At 34.2% G+C, this 17,556-nt stretch overlaps 1 pseudogene; it reads right to left on the bottom strand.

Annotated features, from left to right (window-relative positions):
- Nucleotides 1-7,244: 7,244 nt before the first annotated feature.
- Nucleotides 7,245-17,556, bottom strand: part of LOC149184126 (uncharacterized) — a 55,214-nt pseudogene continuing 44,902 nt past the window's right edge.

The raw sequence follows: 17,556 nt of genomic DNA, 5'->3' as shown, positions 1-17,556 counted from the left end.
CTCCAATTGCTAAAACTCCTTTATATATGACAGGGGTCTGGATGCCTTCAAAATAATGAAACTAAGCCAAAATTTGACAAAACTTAGAACAATACCTCTCTTTGAGCAGCAACTTTATTTATCAGCTAATTGATCTAACTGAGCCTTTAAGTCTTCAACCTTCTTCCACTGCCCTAGCTATGATTCCAAGTCTTCAATCCTCCTCTTCATGGCTTTGTTCTCGGCCTTTAAACACATGTTTATTTTTCTGATGAATTGGGCCTGTTTGAGAGCTGGAACTGTCCATGTGTAGACATCAGCTACTGAATCCACCTGGCTTACTAGGTTTTTACTTCCTTTCAACACAGCTTTCCGATAATTTGCATATCTGACTGCAAACTCCCTAGTGGCTTTCTTCACCTTATCAATTTCAATCTTTTCTGCCTCCAGCTGGTCCTTTATGGCTATAACATTACCTCCTTGGGAAATAATGACTGTTCTACTGGTGTGCTTTTGCTTGGTTTTCTCTGCCTCCTCTGTTCTAGGCAATTTTTCAACTTCCTCTGTTCTAGGCAGTTTAGAGGCTTCCCTTACTTGTTTTCTTGTAACAGGTCTTCTTGGTTTGAGGACAAATTCATCACCTGGTTCATCAAACCTCAGTCTTTTTGAAGCTTTAGATTTCTTAGTGCTTTCTGGTGATGATTGAGTCAAATCAATGTGCATTGGTTCAATATGCACTGGTTCAACCTGCTCAAACTCAATGGCCTCAAGCAAATCACTCAAGCTGGCTTTAGATGTCGGGCTTTCCTCAACAGCCAATGCTTTGCCTTTTTCTTTGCTTACTTGACTCCTTGTCCTAGCTCTAGACACTGTTTCAGATTCACTTGGTCCAGGTACAACTTTCTTATGCTTAGCCTCTTCTTTTGATGATGGCTGAGGCTGCTCTTTAATGGTCAATGGCTTCACTGATTTTTTCAACTGTGACTTGGCCTTCTTTTTATCTTTTGCCTCCTTTCGAAGCTGGGCTATTGTGGGCTCTTCATCAACTGATTTTTCTTTTTCCCTAACTGGCTGTGGAGTAAGACCTGTTTTACTTTGGAAACCAGCCATGAAGATGAAAGAGTTCCAGTCTCTACCAATTTTCTGAAGACCATTCAACACTAGAAATTTAACCAAACCATGGTGAAATAATGATGTTTCACAGTCATCCTTTCTTAATTGCACTTTGTCACACATTTTGCTGAGACTGCGAAACAAGTAAAATGGAATATCTATGGATGCCTTACCAGTAAAATGCAACAGCAACTTGAAGTGATAGGAGTAGACCTTATTATATCTTCCCTCACAGGTTAAGCACTTTTGAATACAGGTGAGAAGAAGGGCATAGTGCTCCTTAACATAGTTTCTGGGCACTGCCTTTGTTAGATCTTCATTCACATACGCCTCTTTTAGAAATTCTTTGCAGGGGTTCATATCAAATTTAAAGTTCTTAAACCACTCTTGCCCCCCCCTTGGAATCTCAGTTACAGCAGCAATTGCCTCCGGGGACACTTGAACCTCTAACATAGCAACTTTAGAATTCAAACCGGTGAAATTTAAAGCAAAATCCTTTGTTACCTGAGCATGGCCACCCTGCAGCTTCTCACAGAAATTCCAACAGCCGGCATCCTTGAAGGCTTTCTTCACGCCTTCATCTCTTAGTGCGAGGTCCAAACCTTCAGGCTCTGTTCTCTGACATTTCCCAGACCTATGCCCTTTCCTCTCCATTTTGCCTTTGAAATTTCCGCACAGTCAATTACCAGCAGCTTCAACTAAACTGATGATTCAATTCTTTTTCACTCGGGCTCGCTTGTAATCAGGCTCTCTTGAAAAAACTCGGGCTCGCTTGCAATTCAAATATCTCCTCACACAGGCTGGTCACTTATGCATCATTTACGATCATCATAAAGAATCTATGCACGGTAAAACCCATTTGAATTATATTTATGTACATGCCTGCAAATCTATTGGTGGAGTGATGGTTAATGAGTGTTTGGGAGGTACGCCCACTGACATGAACGGACGAAAACGATGACTCAACAACAGACTTGACCCTTTGAGAAATATTCGCTGCAAAACGCAGGAATCCGCGATTTCGCAGCGCGGCTAGTTTTGAATTGTCATAATGTGCTGCGAAACAGCTTGATGGTGACACGCTGCGGAATGGCTAAACAATGATTATGCTGCGAAATTGACCAATAAGAAACTGTGCTGCAAAATTACGGAAATATGCTGCGAAACTGACCAATAGGAGACTGCGCTGCGAAACTATGGAAAGGATTGGTGATATGAATGAGACAAGACATGACTTATGAAACCATGATGGTGGAGGATGACCAATAAGATTAGAGCACGTTTTTACATCAAACCCCTTTAAAACTCCAACCCTAAATAAGAAACATAGAACAAAAACAATTTGACACCAACTTTTGACATTTAACTTGGACAAAAGACTATATATACAAATGTTTATAGTTCTAAGTGATAACATAAGGTATTGGGTTGGTACAACATGTGGTAAGGATAGAATGCAATAGTTAGAGTGCAATATTCCTTGGGGAGAATCCAACTTATCATTCTAAGACAAAGCATATTGATGTTGAGTATCACATTGTGAGAGATATAATTGAAGATAAGAAGGTGATATAGGTAAATCCATATAATTTGAAGAACATTGTAGATTCATTAATAAAATATATAAGCATTGAGAAGTTATCTTGGTGAAAAAATAGGCATTACTACCTTGGATTGTTGATCTTGTACTATTATGACCCTCTATATGCAAAGAAAATAAGTGTGAGAATGTTGGATATATGTTATATTCTTTGCATTACTATCCTTACATGTGATTTATTGCACCAGATGCAACAAGAGGTCACATAGGGGTGGGAGCCCCCCAAAATAGGGTTTAAGGGAAGTGCCGTTTGAAATAATTGGGCATTTTTCCCATATATTTGGCAATTTTGTGGCACATGGTGGTTTATCCCATGATTTTGTAATTATGGTTAAGGAACTATGGTTATATTCTAATTCAAGGCTAATTGATGTTGCAAAGTATGCATATTGTATTGTAACATTGTAAAGATATATTATACTAAAAAATATTTTGGTTTTCCTAGTTTTGAGTTTCTTGCGTAAAATCTCTATGTTAATGTGTGCCTTTGTGTGTCATTCCATATTTTATATTTTTGTTAAGAACATATTCGCAACAAATAAATGTATAAGGGTAAAAATAACATTTGCTATCTAAGAAATTTTACTTCAAGGGGGTGTCTTTGTGGCTAAGAGGTTTGTATCAAGCCTGTGAGAAACCTTGTTACAGTGGGAGATCTATGGTATTAATTCATGTGGTGAAAGGAAATGGAAAGTAGGTAAAATATAGATAAAATATAGAGATTGAGACATTCAATGGGTAGATATTTGAGTTGTGAAAACTCAAAATGGGAGATTTTGGTGGAATATCAAGTGGATCTTTTTGGATCCAAGTATTGCAACAGTAGGGATGCCGATAGAAGATTGAACCAAGTTGGATTGTATGGAAAAGAGAAAAATATGGTTGTGTCTCTTAGATTTAGTATTACTAAATGTTTCAGGAGAAGCTGCAATGAAGGCATTGTGAAACAAGTTAGGGGTTGTGTATTAGTCTAGGTTCCCAGTGAACAAATTATAAATTGTTCCTATAGAAGAAGCTGTATAACCTAAGGATGAAGGATGTGTTGATTTTTAGTTATAAAATAAACTAATTTTTCCAATATGATAATTAATTCCAATGGTTTACGCTTAAGTTATTTTTTTATCACTTATATCATCAAGTGATTACACATAGAAATTCTCAAATATAATAGAATAATAACCAAATGATCATAAAGAGACAACCAAATACAATAAGAGGCACAATATTACCTTGATAAAACCAAACCTTAGGAAAAACGTAACCAAATTTTCTTCCAAGGATAGTTCAATATTCAACAAAGTTTACAAAACAATTTGTCTAGAAATGTGTGCCAAATTCCAAGCACAAAATACTAGACAAACCTCATCAAGCAGAGAGAAATTTGACTTTAGTAAAATATAGTCAAAAGGATAATTTTTGGCCCTATTTTCATCCTAGTCAGCTGTAGTCAAGGGGGCTGGCATTTTGGCCCTGCAATTTCTCTGAAATTTCGGTCAAGCAATAACAATTGACTTATGGTCAACTCTAGTCAAACGATACGATCAACATCCAATTTTTGCCTAAAGATTCGGTCAATAGATAGTCGAATATATACAAAATATTTGGCCTTCTATCTAGTCAAAGATTCAATCAACAACAACTCCAAAAGGTCAACGTCAACGCTGGTCAAATATAGAAAAAACTTGGTCAAACTTTGTTGATCAAATTCTTGTTGGAAAATCAGGAGGCTAGTAGTTTAATTAAGATTTCTATTTCATAGTAATTGCTTTTGAAATATGTTAGCTTCTTTAATTAATTTTTATCATGATTATTTCAACAAACAACTAACATAATGTGAAAATGAATATCATGGAAACAAAAGAACACAATATATAGGCTCCAAGCTAGGGAAAAACCCCTCCAAGGGGAAAACCCAAAAAATTCTCTTCTTATAGAATAAGATCAAATGAGATATCCAAGACCCATAATCACAAAAAATTCCACCTCTAGACTCACAAGTCAAACCCTTCCTTCTTTCTGGCAGATTCATCAACAAGATATCAACAACAAGAGATGTACCAAGCCAGATATTCCACAAATTCTAGCTCAAGAAAACATCCTCTTTGTTATACAAAATCTACAACCACGAACAAAAGTATTTTCCCTAGACCTAGTGGCCTAGTATAGAACAACAAAAATTAAAGACAACAAAGTTTTCCTTAGAAGAATTGGAGAATGGAAATATGACTTACTTGTGATCCGTCACAAGCTCTTCTCTACCCTCATCTTGTTAGCTCCAACTGTAGCTCCAAATGCTATAATTAAAACTTGCAAAATAAAACAACACAAGCCATAGATATGAAGCATCTATGTAGCATAATCCAATCATTCTATTCAATGGATCAACATAGCAATGAAACACATGTACATAAACATAACATAACACATGTAGGAAAACAATATACTCTTTGTATTAAAATGGAAGGGAGAGAGTTTACAACCAAAAGTGGAAGTTGATATTGTAAAGAACCTCCCAAGTTGACTTGTCCTTCCTTGCCACAATGTACACCTCAAAGCCACCCTAATGCATGGGAATGTTGTCTCTCTTATGATCAAAGCAACAACATAAGGATATGATTAATCTCCAAAAGCCAACCTCTAGCTTGTGCATGGAAGTAAATATATAGGAGAGGATGGTAGTTTAGGAATTATCACTACAACAAATCCAACAATTTGCACCAGATTTAGCGCCACATTTTAGTGCATTTTTTTTTACAACTGGAATGAGCAACTCTATTGTACAATTTTTAAACCATACTTTTTGGTGCTTGATTTTTCATCATTATTCATGCCATATTTTGCATCCTTTTTTACACCAGATTATGCATCATTGTTTGTGTCAAATTTTGAACCAAGATTTGCATATGATTTTATGACAAGTTTTGCTTATACTTTTGTGCCATTTTTTGCATCTATTTTTCATTGTTTTTTTCTTCCCATTTTGTGTCATTCTTTGATTCAATTTTTGCACCATCTTTTGCATTCAATTTAGCTTCATTTTTGGCATCCATTGTGTGCCAAGTTTTTCATCTAGTCTTACGCCAGGTTTTGCATCTAGTCTTACACTAGTTTTTGCTTCTAATTTTGTACCTAGTTTTGCACTAGCTTTGGTGCCTATCTTTGCACCATGTGTTGAATTTGATTTAGCACCAAAATTTGCATCCATTTTTTTGCATATTTTTCTAGACCAATTTTTACATCCACTTTTACAGTTGATTTGTCTCCCTTTTTCGCATCCCATTTTGCACCATATTTTGCATCATTTTTAACACCATTTCTTGCATCCAATTTCATATCATTTTGAGCATCCAAATTTGCATCTATATTTTCATAATATGTTAAGCCATGTGTTGTGTCCAACTTTGCATCCCATTTTGTGTCTACTATTACATTCAATTTTGAGCCATTTTTTACGTCCACTTTTGTATTTGTTTTTGCACCAAGTTTTGCATCACTTTTTTCATCCAACATTGCATCTCAATTTGTGTCCAATTTTGAGTTAGTTTTATGCCCATTTTTGCACCGTTTTTTGTGTCTACTTATGTGTCCAGTGTTGCACCATGATTTACATCCAATTTTTCATCCAAGTTTGCATCCTTTTTGGTGTCTAATTTTACAACATTTTTGCATCCAAATTTGCATCATTTCTCTGCCTCTTTTTGTGTATAAGTTTGAATCTGAATTTTCTTTTGATTATGCATCATTTTTGACATCCTTATTTTCACCATTTTTTATCCCCATTGTTCATCTTGTTTTATGTCTTTTCTTACATATTTTTTTATTTTTCTTTTTTTTTGTGCCCAAGTTTGCATCTCAAATTTACAACAATGATTTATGATGATGGACCTTTCATGACCCTCACTATTGATGCATATATATGTCGACACTCATTAATCATCACCATTTCATATATAAAAAAATGAATTTTGATGATGGCCCTTTAATGACCCTCAATAGATATAGATATATATATATATATATATATATATATATATATATATATATATATATATATATATATATATGGATGGATAGTGATCATTATCATTCCCCATGAGTATTAGCACATGATGTTATCAAACCACCAACCACATACTTGTAAAGCAGGTGCTCTTCCAATGAGCTAGCACCCTTCAAATAATTAGACCTTGAAACTTTATAAATTCTAAATTCTAAAAATTTAATTAAATTATAAAATAATCAAATCACAAGGGAAACTATAGATACTAAACAACAATTATAAATTTATACGTGATGCAAATTCCAATAGAATCTAATTAAAGTATTTCTGCTAGCACACCATACTCCACGAATATAGCACTAGGATCTCATAAATTGTCAATACAAAACTTATTATCTATGTAAAGCAGTTGATATACCAACTGAACACAATATATCAGAGTTGCAACCAACATCCTGACTGCCCCTCCCAACCCCACACAACCCCCCTCCCCCCGCCCCCGCCCGCAAACTATTGTAGTCATAATTAAGCTTATAATATAAGTTCACATTATTATTCTTCTTTAGCTTCCTCCAACAATTTCATAAAAGGCTCCAGTGACTTCTGAAAGGTTTGCCTGAAATGCCCAAAATCAAATTAGTTCTTATTTTCACCCTAACAAAAAAAACTATAAGAAAAATATTAGCTTTATGAAATCCAAAAAGTTTCTTAATAAAGCATTTCAATTCTCATTTTAATAGAGTTCAAAAATATCTAAATCATACAATTAGATTTGTCTAAACCTAAATTAATTGCATTTCCTCATAAAAAAGGTCAAAACTCCAAAGAATAAAAGAATGTTAGGTTGTTAATACTTGTTCTTTGGGTTGCTTCCTTTGCAAAACCACATTAAAATAGTATCTTCAACAAGAACTTCATCGTCATAGAGAGACCTCATAATTTCAGGAAACAATTTCATGAGTATAGCATCCTCATAACATTGAATTTGAATCTTGTACATTATCTCCAACTGTAGTTTTGTAATTGTACAGAAATTGTCAAGGCGTTTTGCCCATCTCTTAACCTGATAATTCAACAAAGTAGAGAATCATTTTAGTAAAATATGTAAGCTTCATACAGTTTCCAAAAAAACCATGTACAAAACTTCTAATAACTAAACTGTTAAGACTCGAAATAAAATAACTAGAAAACTAATGAATTCCAAATTCCAACCAAAAAACAAAAGATGTTGTCATTTTACATGCAAAAGGAAAATATCCATGTTAGATGGATAACCATCATTAGAAATATTGCACGCAAAATTTGACAAGTACATTATGGTAACCTAGTGGGTTAGCTCAATCGGTTTGAATCGACCAGCTTTAAGGCAGAGAGGTCATGGGTTCAAGTCCCACAAAGTCCCTCTAGGTTAGGAGTACAAAATATACACCAACAACATTTACCATGGTTTCCATTCACAGGAATGTGAGGAATCCCCTCAAGGATTTCCCCAAGGAAATTTTCCATGGGAAAAAAAGTACATGCTCAATGGAAAGCCATGGATACAAACATTGCATGCATAACTAATCCCTACATACTACGTACATACAATGCAATTGCAAGATAATAATTCTCTCAAACCAAAGTAAATAACTCTTGACATTAAATTCATGCTTTCAGTGTTAAGATTGATCCTTGTAGCACTTTTATGGAAAATGAAATTAACATCCAATCTAGCACAAGCATGAACACATTATTGACTTAAGTGAGATAAAATGAAAACGCATTAATGAAACACTTTAAAAAATGTATCATATGTAAGAAAAGCCAGTGTAACCATATTTATGGACAAGAAAAGATACGCACACTCTTTACATTGAATGAAACCTTCATGGAAACATAGGTTGAAAAAATTCAATATTGCATTTGTATACATTATGTAATTTCCAGAAAACATATCTACTAAATTGATAGTTTCATAAATATATTTATATGTACATTAATAAAAAAAACAAACATGTGCAAGAAGCAAAAACATGATATCCAACGCAAGAAACAAAGTATCCACAATTGTATTAGATTTTAACAAATGCTGTCTATGAAATTGAAACATTCTATTTTCTCATGCACATCAATGAAAGGATCAAAGTGTAACAAAACATGATTCTTAAAAGTAGCAAAATTCAAGTTGTGGGGATGACCATTAAAACAATTACCCATGGACACATTTTCCCATTAGATTCTAATATTGACTAAAATTTGTAAACATATTAAACACTTAACAAGAAGAAAATACTTTTCAAAATTCAGTAAAAATCCATAAAATTGTTAATGATATGATGAGGCATAACACATATGGTAAAAAAAAAGATAGTACACGATCAAAAAAGATTAAATACTAACTTCATGCAATGCCAAATTTGAATTTTGTTGTTGGTTTTTTCCAGACCACTACAACATCCATAATAACATCCCATAAGATATACACTACTTCAATATCAGGTAACTTTGACTCTTTATGGCATTGCTTTATAGTTTCAATGACTTCTGAAATATCAACATTCTCTGCAATCAAAGTTGTTAATGCACTCTTCATGTCCTTCAATTTCACATCAAACATTTTATTTTCATTATATTTGACAAGAGAATCCAAAACCTCCTTACTTCCACACAAAAAGTCAAAAAGACATATGTTAGTAACAATCGACAACAAAAACATGTGACTTTAAGTAGACAGTTTGGTTCCAACAAAAAAGTCTTCCCACCTGAAGTGTTTTGCAAAAGCTTTAGTGGTGTGTTTCTGTATTGGGAACAAATCAAGAAGATTATATCTTATCTTCCCTCACTTAAACAATGTTATGAGATCATCAAGAATGTTTTTGACTAGATACTCCTTGAAAAAATCTGTGCTGAATGAAAGCACAATCCCCTTGGAGACAAGGTTGTCTTTGAGAAATAGTTGAAAAACAGTTTCTAGTGAAAGCTTAGATAATTTTTGAGAGAGTGAGTGTAGTAAAAATTTCAAGTTTTTTCCTTTCATTGTCCTCAAAAATCTCAAGGGACTGCAAAAACCTTCGCATAACATTTTCAAGATTCTTGATGAGGAAAGGCCTCCTGTGAAGTATCTTTTGTATATTTAGAACATATGGAAAGATATTCTACCTTGCAGGTTCACAATTCAAAACAACATAAGGATGTTGATCCCCTTCTTCAGGTTTTATGGTACCCAATTGTGTGTAACCTCCAATGAAGACCACCTATCAATGAACATCAACATTAATAGCTTATTATAATTCTACAAAAAAATAACTTGTCGAACAATTAATAGCTAAATTGATGATCAATTATAGTCCAAGACCAAAACTTTCATATTTAGTGCAGGACATCTATATTTCAAATGTAAGCATATAATTCAAGATTGAGGTAAAAATGTCTCAACCTGCCTCTTTTGAGAAAGGAGGGCCAAGGAAGAGGGAAAGCATGACATGCTACAAATCAAAGCCCAAGGAAGAGGGAAAGCATGACATGCCAAAAATCAAAGCCCAAGGAAGAGGGAAAGCATGATATGCCAAAAATCAAAGTCTCTACCTGTCATCAACCAATAGAAAACCCTCCCCATTAAACCTATGTTGTAAATGATCTAGACCCTAGTTTAAGGGCCAAATTTTTAACACCCTATTTTTTTTTATGGAAACAACCGACACAAATTTAACTCTAAATATGAACATGCATAGGAAACTCATACTCTTCTTGGAACAACAAAATAAACACTTTAGGGCACAAAACCTATTCCTTCCATCATTAGAAACAATAGAACCCTTGGTTTCCCTTGCTACAATCATTGGTTTGGGTAAAGTTGATACCTTCAAGTTTCATGCACATAAGAGCAGAAGCACAATGTAGCATTAAAATGTTGAACAAGAACATAAACAAAATATTATGTTTAGCATTCTAGAAAGCAATAACACACCTACAACTTCTTAAAAGCATAGGGAAGAAGAAATATGCTTAACAATGATTCCATCCTTAAAAGAAAAAGTAAGAGTTAATCATTATTCACTCTACCTTACAAGACCATAGGAAAATATCAACACACCATTTATCATTATAACTGGAGTAGAGAAAAACGAGAGTGAATGCAAATATGAGGATGTACCTTGCCCTTTCAAGGTTTTTGAATTCTATCAAAGTAGCGTTGTGTTTTTTCTTTTCTACCTGGAGTTTAGTTTCTAGGTCCTTACATTCTATCACAAGAACACGTTCTTGGCTTTGATTTCTTAATACCAACCTCTTATATCCAACAACTTTGACCACTTTAACTCTTTCAAAATTGCTGCATATTCCCAAAACGTAAGTGTATTTTGTCCAAATTACATCACAAAAAATTGATAAGCTTTCCAACACACACATGCAAGAAGCTGACAATTACAATTATAGTAAAATCTACTATTCATATTCTCTTGAAATTTGACTAGTTAGAACCATTTAAATCACCTCCATGTTTCATAAGTACTAAAGCTAAGTTGCATAGAAACATATACACATGTAGATACTGATACACCAGATTTCTTAAAACTCAAGATCTGGATAAAGGGAAATTGTACACACAATAAACAAATACAACATAATTTTTTTAAAGTTAAGATCTAGATACAAAAAAACGGTATTAGAAACATGTGTCCACACTTATTAAAAACATAGAAAATTCACATTTTCAAATGTGTTTCACTACAAATCTCTATTACAAAATTTAGAAATGAAAATTATATGAAAGGCTCAGATTTTTTTGTTTTAGGATGAGGGAAGGGTTGTTTTATAAGGAAAAATTAGGACTTTAGGTCCCCATACTTGGCCTTTTTTAAATTTTATTTTATATTTTATGTTACATTTTGAAAGTTTTTAAGGATCTGACCATTGGACGTTTTTGGCTAGAAACAGATCCCGAGTGGATCTCCAACACTTCCAAACCTGAAACATATCTTGAGTGGATTCGAACATGCAGAAACACAAATCCCATAACTATGGTCAAAAGATTATCAGATTCTAAGGATTAAATAAGCAAATATATATCCCTACCAGAATAAAATTGAGTTCACTCTAATGCTTGGCAGGTTACAATTAGAGAAAGTAGAAGAATTGGAATGTTCAATTTATCCATCAAAATATCAGATCCTTGCCAATTTTTGTGGAAAATATAATCTGAGATCAAGAATTTCAATCTTATTTAAGAGCTTTTGAATCTTGTATGAATCTTGTATACTTTCAAGCATAAAATTTTGATTCATAGAAGAAATATGGATAAATGTAACCTGTGAAGATAAATAATCTTTTTGATTTTTTTTCGAAAAAATAATTGATGCGAAAAATTGACTAAAACCATTGTAAAAGGTCATGCTAACAGGTAAACGTGAATGTCAAATTTTCAAAACTAACTGAGTAGCTGCAAGTTTAATTCCCCACGATTATTTGTGTGCAAAAAAATAGAGCCCTTAGAATAACCTAGGGGTATTCAAATACCTCTGCTTATGGGATTTCCATGGTTCCTTCCCATGGATAATGCAAACGTATAACTAAACCACAATAAATCATTTGAAGATAACGCTATAATTATTTATGGAAAATAATATTTCATTACTGAACAATAAAGAATCATACATAATTGTGCCAATATATCCTCATTGACCCTGAAGTAAAAAAATTCCAAATATTTGCTTAAAATGATCATTAAAAACATATGTTGCACTAGTTTTAGAGTTGTGGAAATAGTGGGAGAATGTAGGTTTTAACCCCGTACAGAAATTACCTGCATACTAATTCTAAAACACAGAAAATAAACAATGTGAGAGCATAACACATAAAACACATACATACAAAGATTTTCCCCTGGATCCCAAAACCGGGACTACCAGCTTGATTTTTCATTATGTTGCTTTCAATGTTACAATACATATTTATACATGTCGAAGCATCCAAAACCATGCATGAAAGCCATCGCATTCAAAACCATGGACCGAAAACCATCGTGTCCAAAACCATGGACCGAAAACCATCGCATCCAAAACCATGTGCGAAAATCATGCACAAAACCATAGGTAGGTCCGCCCAACCTAATATAGGGTCCAATTTTATTTTTTTTCGGGGCAACGGGCTACCCGCCGCCCTCAAACCCCCCGAACAAGGGTGGCTACTGCCCCCCCTATGACCCCCTCTCGCCCCCACTGCGCAATCGACACAATGAAGGGGGGGCTCTAGCGCCCCCCACCCCCCCCCCTCAAACCCCCTAGTTCACTATGTGGGCTAGTCGTGGAAAGAATAACACAACCCAATAGGGAAGGGCATGCTTCCTTGGGCAGCTAAAACACACTTTAACATTTTTAGAGGACAACATAACAGGCTATATTGTATAGTATTATGCACAACCCTTACATTTGCGAATTCTTAAAAAACTTTGACCCTTTAAAAAAGAGCTGAGTGAAATTCGATTATTGACCCCTAGACATGAGAAAAAGGAAGTTTAGCTTTAGGAAACTTAAGTGTAACTATTTTTAATTTGCAATAAGGTCCATAAAAGGGTTTATGAGACAAAGAACTGCCTCTATAGAATTTTCCCTTCCTCATATTTTTTTGTTTATGGTCATTTTGTTAAAAATTCAAAGGCATTTCTTCCTCAATAGTTGCTGCAGAATTCCCTCCAAATTTGTCATCCAGGGAGAAGAGCAGAATTGTAATGAAGAGTGCCTATTTCACTTGGATTGGGGGAAACCTCTTCAAGATGGGACCAAATCAAATTGCATTATTAAATTGGATACCCATTTATTATTTCTATGTTTTATTGACATTTGGGTATTGGGGAGTTTTGGAATGGCTAGAGAGATCCCCCAATTTTTTTTTTTCCTAATGTTTTAATTGATCTTCAAAATGTGAGGCTTAGACCTTGATTTTGTTGGGGTTCAATATACTTGTTCCATCTCGGTCTGCATATTTCTCACAGAATTGGTGTCCAATAACTGAAATTATTCAATTGAATGCCCATATTGTTAATATATGTGGTTTGTCAAGGTTTGGGTATAGTTTATAGAAAATGCGAGGGAACTTATATACTTAAGTTTTAATTGTGTGCAAAATGTACTAATTTGGAAGCCTCTTCTGTTGTATTTATACAACACAATGTTTGAAGTTTATAACAGGCTCTCAGAAATTGATTTCTATGGAATTGTTGAAGTTTTGGACTTTTTCGTGGACAATTTTTGCAAATTGAAAACATATTCATGGTACTTAAGTCAGTATCTTTCGTCCTGCCATATTTTGGAAATTTTTGAAGTTACATGGCAATTGGTATTTTCTAGGACACAAATGAAAGGAATATGGGATAAAAAGTGGTGTTATACAAAACCCTTAAACTGTTAAAACATGCAGTGGCACTCCCCATTTCCATTGAGGATAGCATGACATCGCCTAAGCACTTGGAAATGTATTGGTACCTCCTCTGAAGACAGTGGTGTTAAGGTCCTATAATTATAGGAAATCTGATGATTCAGATATTATTTTTTGCTCTCATGATGAAGCTTTTGGCTTGCTAACTCGCCTTGCTTCCTCTCCATTTTGCATCATCCTTTACTCAAATTCTTGCTTTATCACCCACTTTCCTTGTTAATTCATCTGAATATTACCCCAGCATAAGCCGAATACCTACTTTCAAATCACTAGAAATAGGTTTGTGTGATAAAAAAGTTATATATTGAAGAGCTTATGATTTTAAAGCCTTGGATTTTATTGAAATTTGCATAAAAAATAAGCCTGAAAGCTTAGCTCCCGCTCCATCTCCATGCGACCTGCACTCGCAATACCTAAGCCTAGCACACCTAACACCAATCATGTGTGGGTAGCCTTGGGCTTATTTTTTCAAAACACAATGTGACTATGGGCTTATATAAACCATCATGAAGAATATTTCCTTGTGAAATCCCATAAAGTAAAAATAAAATAAAATAAATATAAATATATGTATATGTATATGTATATATATATATATATATATATATATATATATATATATATATAAAATCTCTCTTTTTACCCCTTACTTCACAAAACCCTATTAATATAAGGTTTTGGAATTTATATTAATTTCTCCCCGCAAGCCTATACTACCTCTTCCCCGTGCAAAGTCAACCAATGGCCCACCCTGCACTAAGAATTAAACCCCCTTAGTTTTTATTTACCTTGAAATTCGTGTAAATAATTGAACGGTTAGGGCTCAGCTCATCCAACACTTAACATCCCAAAAGCACGAGAGATTAGGTGTTTTCCCCACCCACCTTTTTTCTAGCCCAACATTATATCGCTTCCTCTAAAATAATACCACCTACCACTTTAACGATAAACCATTGATTGTTTTGGTTTTGAATCTTATAAATGTTATGGGAATATAGGGTGGATTAATTTCAAGTGAAATAAATAGATATGAGAATGCGGTAATATTTCAGAGCTACGGGCGAAACCATACTTGAGGTAAAATTATATAGCTATACGCAATATGAGACTAAGGTTGTGGAATGAGATTCAAAGGTAAAATGGTTTTACAGTGACACATGAAATAAAATTCACGGATGCCATGAATGCCATGAATTTATCAGAGAAAATAAAAGGGAAAATTTCACATGAAATTAATGTACAAGAGAGCAAAGAAAGCATTCATGTAAATGCATTTGAGGATAGAAGATTAAGGTGAAATCCATTTATAGGCATGGTGAAATTAATTTACAAGTGTAAAATCATGTTGCAGGTGAAAGTAAAAGAGTAAAGTGAGAATACTCTTCCAACCATACAATTCAGCACATGGTTTTGCAAAAGGAAAATACATACAGATAAAATGAATTTACAGAGGAAGGAGTAATAGGAACAAAACTACACATGGTTTTGTGAATTCATGGAAAGAGAAAACAAAACCACGGATTGGAAAAAACACATAGTTTTGTAGAAATTTAATTATAAATTTCATTTAAAATATTTTGGAAATATTATTCAAATATATATATTATTATATATTTTCCAAAATATTTTGTGACACTAATGAATGATAAAACAATAGGGCAGTCACAGGATCAGCCATCAATGAGGGAAGTCTCACAATATCAAGTGAGAGGATCAGTAAGCAGTTGAGTGAATTACTAAGAAAAAGAGAGATACATCTACATCTTCTAGTTCATATGCCAGTACAGCCACAAATTTGGGTCCACATCCTACCTTCTCCCACTTCCACAGCAACAACATTTGCACAACACATTCCACCAGAGCTTTTAGTTCATCTATAGTCTAAAAATGTCCTGTCTGTTAGAGACAACATTTATTGTAAACAGTTTGTAAATTTTGTATAAATACTTCTGCTTTTGAAGTATTAGAGGTCGATTGTTTGAGATCAGAAATATTAGTGATCTGTTGGAGCATTGTAAGTTTTTTTTAAAGCACTGGAGCATCAATACTAAGCAGACCATTCATAGGATTCTTGTGGCTTAAATACTGGTGATGTTTTTCTTATGTTAAAGTGTTTCACTGTCATCTCTTCATTGTAATCATCTAAGTTCTAATTGCAAAACAGAAATGAATGAATGTGATTTACTTTTGAGTACCTTATTCTGGTTGCTTTTGCAATCTGTATGTTTTCTACTGAAGGCCACACTAAAGAATTCTTGATTGCTTTCTACTGAAGGCCACACTAAAGAATTCTTGATTGCTCTTTAGTTCTGCCTGATTGCTGAGTGCCACACTAAAGAATTCTTAATTTCTCTTTAGTTTTGCTGAAGGTTTTCATTGTTCTTCTATCATCCACTTATTATTCTGAAAGATCCAGTAAATATTCCTAACTTGACCTGAGTTTACTCAATGGGAAATTGATGCAACCATCCAGTTTACCTTTTGACTCCATTACCCAATAGATGCTAATTAAATTAAATACAATCAATCTTCTAAAACCCAAATCAAAACCCCAAACCCAAGTACAATCATAACTAGTCTAATATTTTCAAGCAACAAAGATAAATTTTACAGAGAGAGCCCTCTCTAGGATTGGAAGGGCTAGATTCCCATCCCGAAGTTGGTTTGATGTTACATTCTTGTGATTTGTCCTACAACCTTCAAATTATAGGGTGATAACAAGTGGAACATCTCAAGGATGGAAAATTGTTTATCTCCTACATCCCAGTGATGCCTTGATACATCTTCAGACGTTTCCCCTCCCTGGGGTGGAGGAATGAAGGAAATGTAGAGGACATGTACTTACAAAATATTGATTAATGTAGGTACATGTGGTGGTTATGATACTGCTAATAGTGCATAAATTAAAACAATGGAATGCCTTAAGGTAAATTCTCGTATATAAGTCTTTCACAAAAAGGATAATTTGGAAAGCATTTCTCCCCAAATACGAGAAGCATAGATTGTGCTCGACCTAAATATTTAATAGTCATTGGAAAAAGGACCTGACACTAAATTGATAAGGATGATAGAAAAATAGCATGGCCTTTGCAAGATTTTCAATCATGAATCTCAAAAAGGTCCAGATTTTCCAATCATGAATCTCATAAAGGTCCAAATTATTTTCCAATCATGAATCCCGAAAAGGTCCAATTTTTTTTAGCTAAGGGTGTATTATCAATTTCCATTCTGAATTGGGCATGAGTGGGCGTATTAGAAATTTCCTTTCTAGATTGGGGCATGGGAAGGCTTCCTAGCTGTTATAAAGAAGTTTCACAAAATAATGAGAAACCATGAAGGGTGGTAGCCACACATGTTAGGCCCCTCGCTTTAAAATAAAGGAGGAAATTGGCATGGTTGTTTCGACTTCAATTTTGAATATTGTCTCCATGTTTAAAAATCTCACCCTGAG

This window comes from Pinus tabuliformis, chromosome 3_2 (genome assembly GCF_031772625.1).
Source record: "Pinus tabuliformis cultivar Carrire ecotype Pingquan chromosome 3_2, CPIR1, whole genome shotgun sequence".
Taxonomy (NCBI): Eukaryota; Viridiplantae; Streptophyta; class Pinopsida; order Pinales; family Pinaceae; genus Pinus; species Pinus tabuliformis.
This window is presented reverse-complemented; position numbering and strand designations above follow the sequence as displayed.